Source organism: Mustelus asterias, chromosome 21 (genome assembly GCF_964213995.1).
Source record: "Mustelus asterias chromosome 21, sMusAst1.hap1.1, whole genome shotgun sequence".
NCBI classification, from domain to species: domain Eukaryota; kingdom Metazoa; phylum Chordata; class Chondrichthyes; order Carcharhiniformes; family Triakidae; genus Mustelus; species Mustelus asterias.
The window spans coordinates 49,188,475-49,194,330 of NC_135821.1; the positions used below are offsets into that span (position 1 = coordinate 49,188,475).

General features: G+C 56.5%; 1 protein-coding gene across 3 annotated transcripts in view; it reads right to left on the reverse strand.

Moving 5' to 3' along the window:
* LOC144508954 (interferon alpha-inducible protein 27-like protein 1) overlaps window positions 1-1,502 on the reverse strand; it is a 27,005-nt gene extending 25,503 nt beyond the window's left edge. Inside the window, exon 1 of one of the 3 annotated variants that reach the window (XM_078237171.1) lies at window positions 1,398-1,502. The gene's annotated coding sequence lies outside the window, so the exon portion shown is untranslated. Of the gene's footprint in view, window positions 1-1,366 lie in introns of all 3 variants that reach the window. The other 2 variants (XM_078237173.1, XM_078237172.1) reach the window with 2 other exon arrangements.
* Window positions 1,503-5,856: the final 4,354 nt, after the last annotated feature.

Below are 5,856 nucleotides of genomic sequence, written 5' to 3' on the forward strand. Positions count from 1 at the left end.
CCCCCTCCCCCCCCCCTCCCCCCCCCCACCCCACCCCCCCCTCCACCCCCCCCCCCCCCCCCCCCCCCCCCTCCCCCCCCCCCCCCCCTCCCCCCCCCCCCCCCCCCACCCTCCCCCCCCCCCCCTCCCCCCCCCCTCCCCCCCCCCCTCCCTCCCCCCCCCTCCCTCCCCTCCCCCCCCCCCCCGCCCTCCCCCCCCCTCCCTCCCCTCCCCCCCCCCCTCCCCGCCCCCCCCCCCCCCCGCCCCCCCCCCCCCCCTCCCTCCCCCCCCCCCCTCCCTCCCCCCCCCTCCCCCCCCCTCCCTCCCCTCCCCCCCCCTCCCTCCCTCCCCTCCCCCCCCCCCCCCCCTCCCTCCCCCCCCCCTCCCTCCCCTCCCCCCCCCCTCCTTCCCCCCCCCCCCCCCTCCCTCCCCCCCCCTCCCTCCCCTCCCCCCCCCCTCCTTCCCCCCCCCCTCCCCCTTCCCCCCCCCTCCCCCTTCCCCCCCCCTCCCCCTTCCCCCCCCCTCCCCCTTCTCCCCCCTCCCCCTTCCCCCCCCCCTCCCCCTTCCCCCCCCCCTCCCCCTTCCCCCCCCCCTCCCCCTTCCCCCCCCCCTCCCCCCTCCCCCCCCCCCCTCCTCCCCCCTCTTCCCCCTCCCCCCCCCTTCCCCCTCCCCCCCCCTTCCCCCTTCCCCCTCCCCCCCCCTCCCCCCTCCCCCCCCCCCCCCTTCCCCCCCTCCCCCTTCCCCCCCTCCCCCCTCCCCCTTCCCCCTCCCCCCCCCCTTCCCCCCTTCCCCCTCCCCCCCCCTTCCCCCCTTCCCCCTCCCCCTCTCCCCCCCCTCCCCCCCTCCCCTCCTCCCCTCCCCCCCTTCCCCCTCCCCTCCCCCCCTTCCCCCTCCCCTCTCCCCCTTCCCCTCCCCTCCCCCCCTTCCCCTCCCCCCCTTCCCCCTCCCCTCTCCCCTCCCCCCCTTCCCCTCCCCCCCTCCCCTCCCCCCCCCCTCCCCTCCCCCTCCCCCCCCCCTCCCCTCCCCCTCCCCCCCCTCCCCTCCCCCTCCCCCCCTTCCCTCCCCCCCTTCCCTCCCCCCTTCCCTCACCCTCCTCCCCCCCTTCCCTCACCCTCCTCCCCCCCCCATCTCCCCTCACCCTCCTCCCTCCGCAACACCCGGAGAGTATGAAACGGACGGGTTTAACACATTGGCAGAGAATTAATACAGAGAGAGGAATTTCAGGAGGGGAAATTCACAGCCGGGAAGCAGAGGGGGCTGCGAGTGTTGCTGTTCCTTCTACACGAACAACGGAGCCATTCACAATAACAGCTTCTAAATATATTGTCCCCCTACTTAAAATCATGGTTAAAGTTCTTAAAAAGAATGCCACACTGCAATCACTGACCCAGATTTCCCTTCAATATCTTTACCATTACCGGATATATATTCGATTTAGCCACACACTCACAGCGGGTCTCAGTACACCATCCACTTCCAGCTGGTAAGGGTGAATGTAACAGCACTAAGTTCTTTCCCGTGATAAGAGGCAACGCCCAGTCTTTCAAAACGGCAGCAAACCGAGAAAGGCCAAGACACACCCTTTATTGTTTTCACCGTCCAATTTCTAGTCTGGAGGAATTGAACTGAAAATGAAGTAAAGTTTATTTATTAGTCACAGGTAAGGCTCACTTTAACACTGCAGTGAAGTTACTGTGAAATTCCCCTAATTGCCACACTCCGGCATCTGTTCAGGTCAATGCACCTAACCAGCACGTCTTTCAGACTGTGGGAGGAAAGCGGAGCACCCGGAGGAAACCCACGCAGACACGGGGAGAACGTAAGAACTCCATGCAAACAGTGACCCAAGCCGGGAATCGAACCCAGGTCCCTGGTGCTGTGAGGCAGCAGTGCTAACCACTGTGTCACATATAACCTGCATTATCATCAGCATTGCTGCTGTGTGGAATAAAGGGTTCATAGCTATGTTAATTGTACAGGGCTGTTAATGAAGGGCCCGATTCTCCGGTTTCTTCAGACAGCCATTGGGAATCTCATCGTCCCGGTGGATGGGGCGTCGGGCAAAAATGGGGATTCCCGATTGGCGAGGCTCTCGGGATTCACCCGCCCTGTCCCGCTGGCCCCGGTCGGCAGAGCGGGCGGCAAGCCGATAGTTATTGCAAACCCGCCAATTTGAATGGCATTCGCAGGTTTGACAGGCCATTCACCAGCCTCCCGCCATTTACCCGACCCGCCAGTAGGAATGGTACCCGAAGGGCTTTACATGTGCTACCCACAAGCGGGGACATAGTGTGCTGCAGCCCAAAGGTCCAGGGGAGAACCACCAACCTCTCAGAAAAGAGGGGCATCCTCCCCCCACCACTCAAATCACAGGTCAACTCCCCCCCCCCACACACCATGCAGGCATGAGGGTGACTTGACCTGATTCCCCTCCCCAGCCCACTCACCCTCAGACCCTCCACACCCCCCCTTTTCCCCCCTCAGATTCAGACCCCCACACAGTCCCCTTCCTCCTTCGGCCCCCCCACTCAGCATCTCTTCAGAAGACATGCCTTGGCAGTACCAACTATGCACTGCCCTCTGGAACCCTGGCACTGACACTTGGCCTAGTGCCTTGACCCCAAGAGGGCTCGAGGTGGTAAGGCCATTTTCCCCTCTGCTGCTGCCAGGCTGCAGAGGAAGGGTCCCTCAAGGATCCTGCGGGGGTGCGTGGACTCTGGCTGCTCGCAAGGGGTTGACCTCACCACTTTCCGCCAGGATGGGGTGTTGTGGATGGACTGCCCCTTCTACTATGGCAGCCCTGAAGATCATCCCTGGCATCAGACAGCCCTGTGATCAAGATCTGCATTCCTGCCTGTCAGCTGTGGAAATTTTGAAGTGGCCGGGTCACTTTAATCTCCATGTCCCCATGTCACCTGGCAGGATTTTAAATCATTGGAGCACTCCATTCTGCAGCAGAGATTTCCCTTTCTCCTCTGCTGCACCCCCCTGAAGGCATCAGAAACCCATTGCACTATTCTTATTGGACCTCCAAATACCTTCCTGGCCACCTCCCACATCCCGTCCAAGCAATATCCTATCCCCAAACTGTCCTCTCAAGCCCCTGACTATCCCCAGCCCCCAGATTATCTTGACCTCTGACTAGCCTCCTGACCTTCAAACTACCCCTATAATCTCTGAGGCAACCTCTGACTGTCTCATCACTCCCGACAACACTCTCAGCCCACAGACCATCGAACCAACCCACTGATCACTACCGTCACTGACCTCCTTACTGTCCCATCCCCACTCATCACCCATCTCCCACTGACTAGCTGACTCCTCACCTTCCGGCTGAAGTTATCAGGAAACCGCTGCACTATTCTCATCCGGCCCAGATCAAAAAACATACAGACAGACACACAGACAAATTAGGAGCAGGAGTAGGCCATTGAGCCCCTTGAGGCTGCTCCGCCATTCAATATGATCATGGCTAATTCCAATGTGAACTCTGGCCTACCCCTTTTACCCACCCTTATCAAAAGCTTATCTACTGCTGCCTTAAAACTATTCAATGACTCTATTTCCCCTGCTTTTGGAGCAAGAGAGTTTCAAAGACTCATGATCCTCTGAGAGAGAAAAATTCTCCTGATCTCTGTCTTAGATGAGCAATCCTTTATTTTTAAACAGTGACCCCTCATTCTAGATTTTCCCACAAGAGGAAATATCCTCTCCACATCCAACCTTTCGAGACCACTCAGGACATTTAAGGTTCAATCAAGTCACCTCTTACTCTTCTAAACTCCAATGGATACAATCCTTGCCTGTCCAACCTTTTCTCAAAAGACAACCCACCCATTCCTGGTATCAATCAAACTGCATCTAATGCATTTACATACTTACTTAAATAAGCAGACCAATACTGGACACAGTCTTCCAGAGTCTCATCTATGCCCTGTGCAGCTGAATCATAACCTCCTTATCTCTGTAATCAATTCCCCTCGCAATAATTGATAACATTCTATTAGCTTTGTTAATGATTTGCTGTACCTGTTTTTGTGATTCATGCACGAAGACACCCAGATTCCTCTGAATCTCAGACCTCTGCAATCTCTCACCATTTCGATAATAAGCTTATTTTTCATTCTTCCTGCTAAAATGGACAATTTCATATTTCCCACATTATAATTACACTCCATTTGCCAGCTCTTTGCCCACTCACTTATATCCCTTTGTAGCCTTCTTATGTCCCCTTCACAACTTACTTTCCTACCTATCTTTGTGTCATCACCAAATCAATCGCTTCATCCAACTCATTTGTATAAATTATAAAAAGTTGAGGCCCCAGGCACTGATCCCTGTGGCACACCACTTGTTACATCCTGCCAACCAGAAGTAGACCCCTTTATGCCTATGTGGCCAAACGGGCCATCTAACATGGTGATTTGTAAAGCACTCTGGGACAATTGGGCAAGAACTAAAACAGCAGGCTGCAGCCTAAAAGACAGAGATAAACAGGCTGCAACCCAGACGAGTGAATACACAGGATATGGGTCATCTCCAGGACAAAGGGGACTTTCTGGTCAAACTGGGTTGTTTACCAAACATAGGGGGCGCTGTAACCCCTTATTTGGGAGGGAGGTGAGTATTCTACGTGCCCCCAGCACCTGCAGACATGGCCGTTGGGGACACACCCAGAGGTTGGTGTGGCAGCACCCGATTGGACTTTATCGATCAGGGTGATCAAGTCCTGATCGATTGATTGGCAATGGCCAAAAGGGGCGCGAAACCCAATGGGGTATAAAGGGTTCTGCGCAACCAAGAATCTCTCTCTCTCTCTCTGACCCCACGAACGAGCTGCAACAACGGTGACCATCGCCAGCGACGACCAGCACAAGGAGAGCCACCACACCCGAGAAGGAAGGAACAAGAACAACAAACAAAGAACAATACAGCACAGGAACAGGCCCTTCGGCCCTCCAAGCCCGCGCCGCTCCCCGGTCCAGGATTGAATCCTGAATCCAGGATCCCCGCCCAATTTTCCAGCCTATCTACATCCTCATATCCTATCCACCGAGCTGTCCCTCACAGCTACGATGCTTTGTTCATCACAACCTATTAACTCACCCCCACCCCCCCATTCCAGACCATGTGATCTCCAGGGAGAGGCGAAAACCCAGAGTGAAAACCCCAGGGCCAATATGGGGAAAAAAAAATCTGGGAAATTCCTCTCCGACCCCCTGAGGCGATCGAAACGAGTCCAGGAGATCACAATGGCCCTGATCGGAAAATGCTTCCCAACCCTATTCATTTCCACTTCTGCTTTACGAACACCATCTGAATTCCCTGCCCCCGAGACAGGTTCCCAACTATCCGCAGTCTCGCTCTGTACTGGCACCAGCAAGATGATCATAGAATGAAGCCTTGAAACGAGAAACAAAGAACAATTAGCCCGCGCCGCTCCCTAGTCCAAACTAGACCACTCTTTTATATCCCTCCATTCCCACTCCGTTCATATAGCTGTCTAGATAAGTCTTAAACGTTCCCAGTGTGTCCGCCTCCACCACCTTGCCCAGCAACACATTCCAGGCCCCCACGACCCTCTGTGTAAAATATGTCCTTCTGATATCTGTGTTAAACCTCCCCCCCTTCACCTTGAACCTATGACCCCTCGTGAACGTCACCACCGACCCGGGGAAAAGCTTCCCACCGTTCACCCTATCTATGCCTTTCATAATTTTATACACCTCTATTAAGTCTCCCCTCATCCTCCGTCTTTCCAGGGAGAACAACCCCAGTTTCCCCAATCTCTCCTCATAACCAAGCCCCTCCATACCAGGCAACATCCTGGTAAACCTCCTCTGTACTCTCTCCAAAGCCTCCACGTCCTTCTGGTAG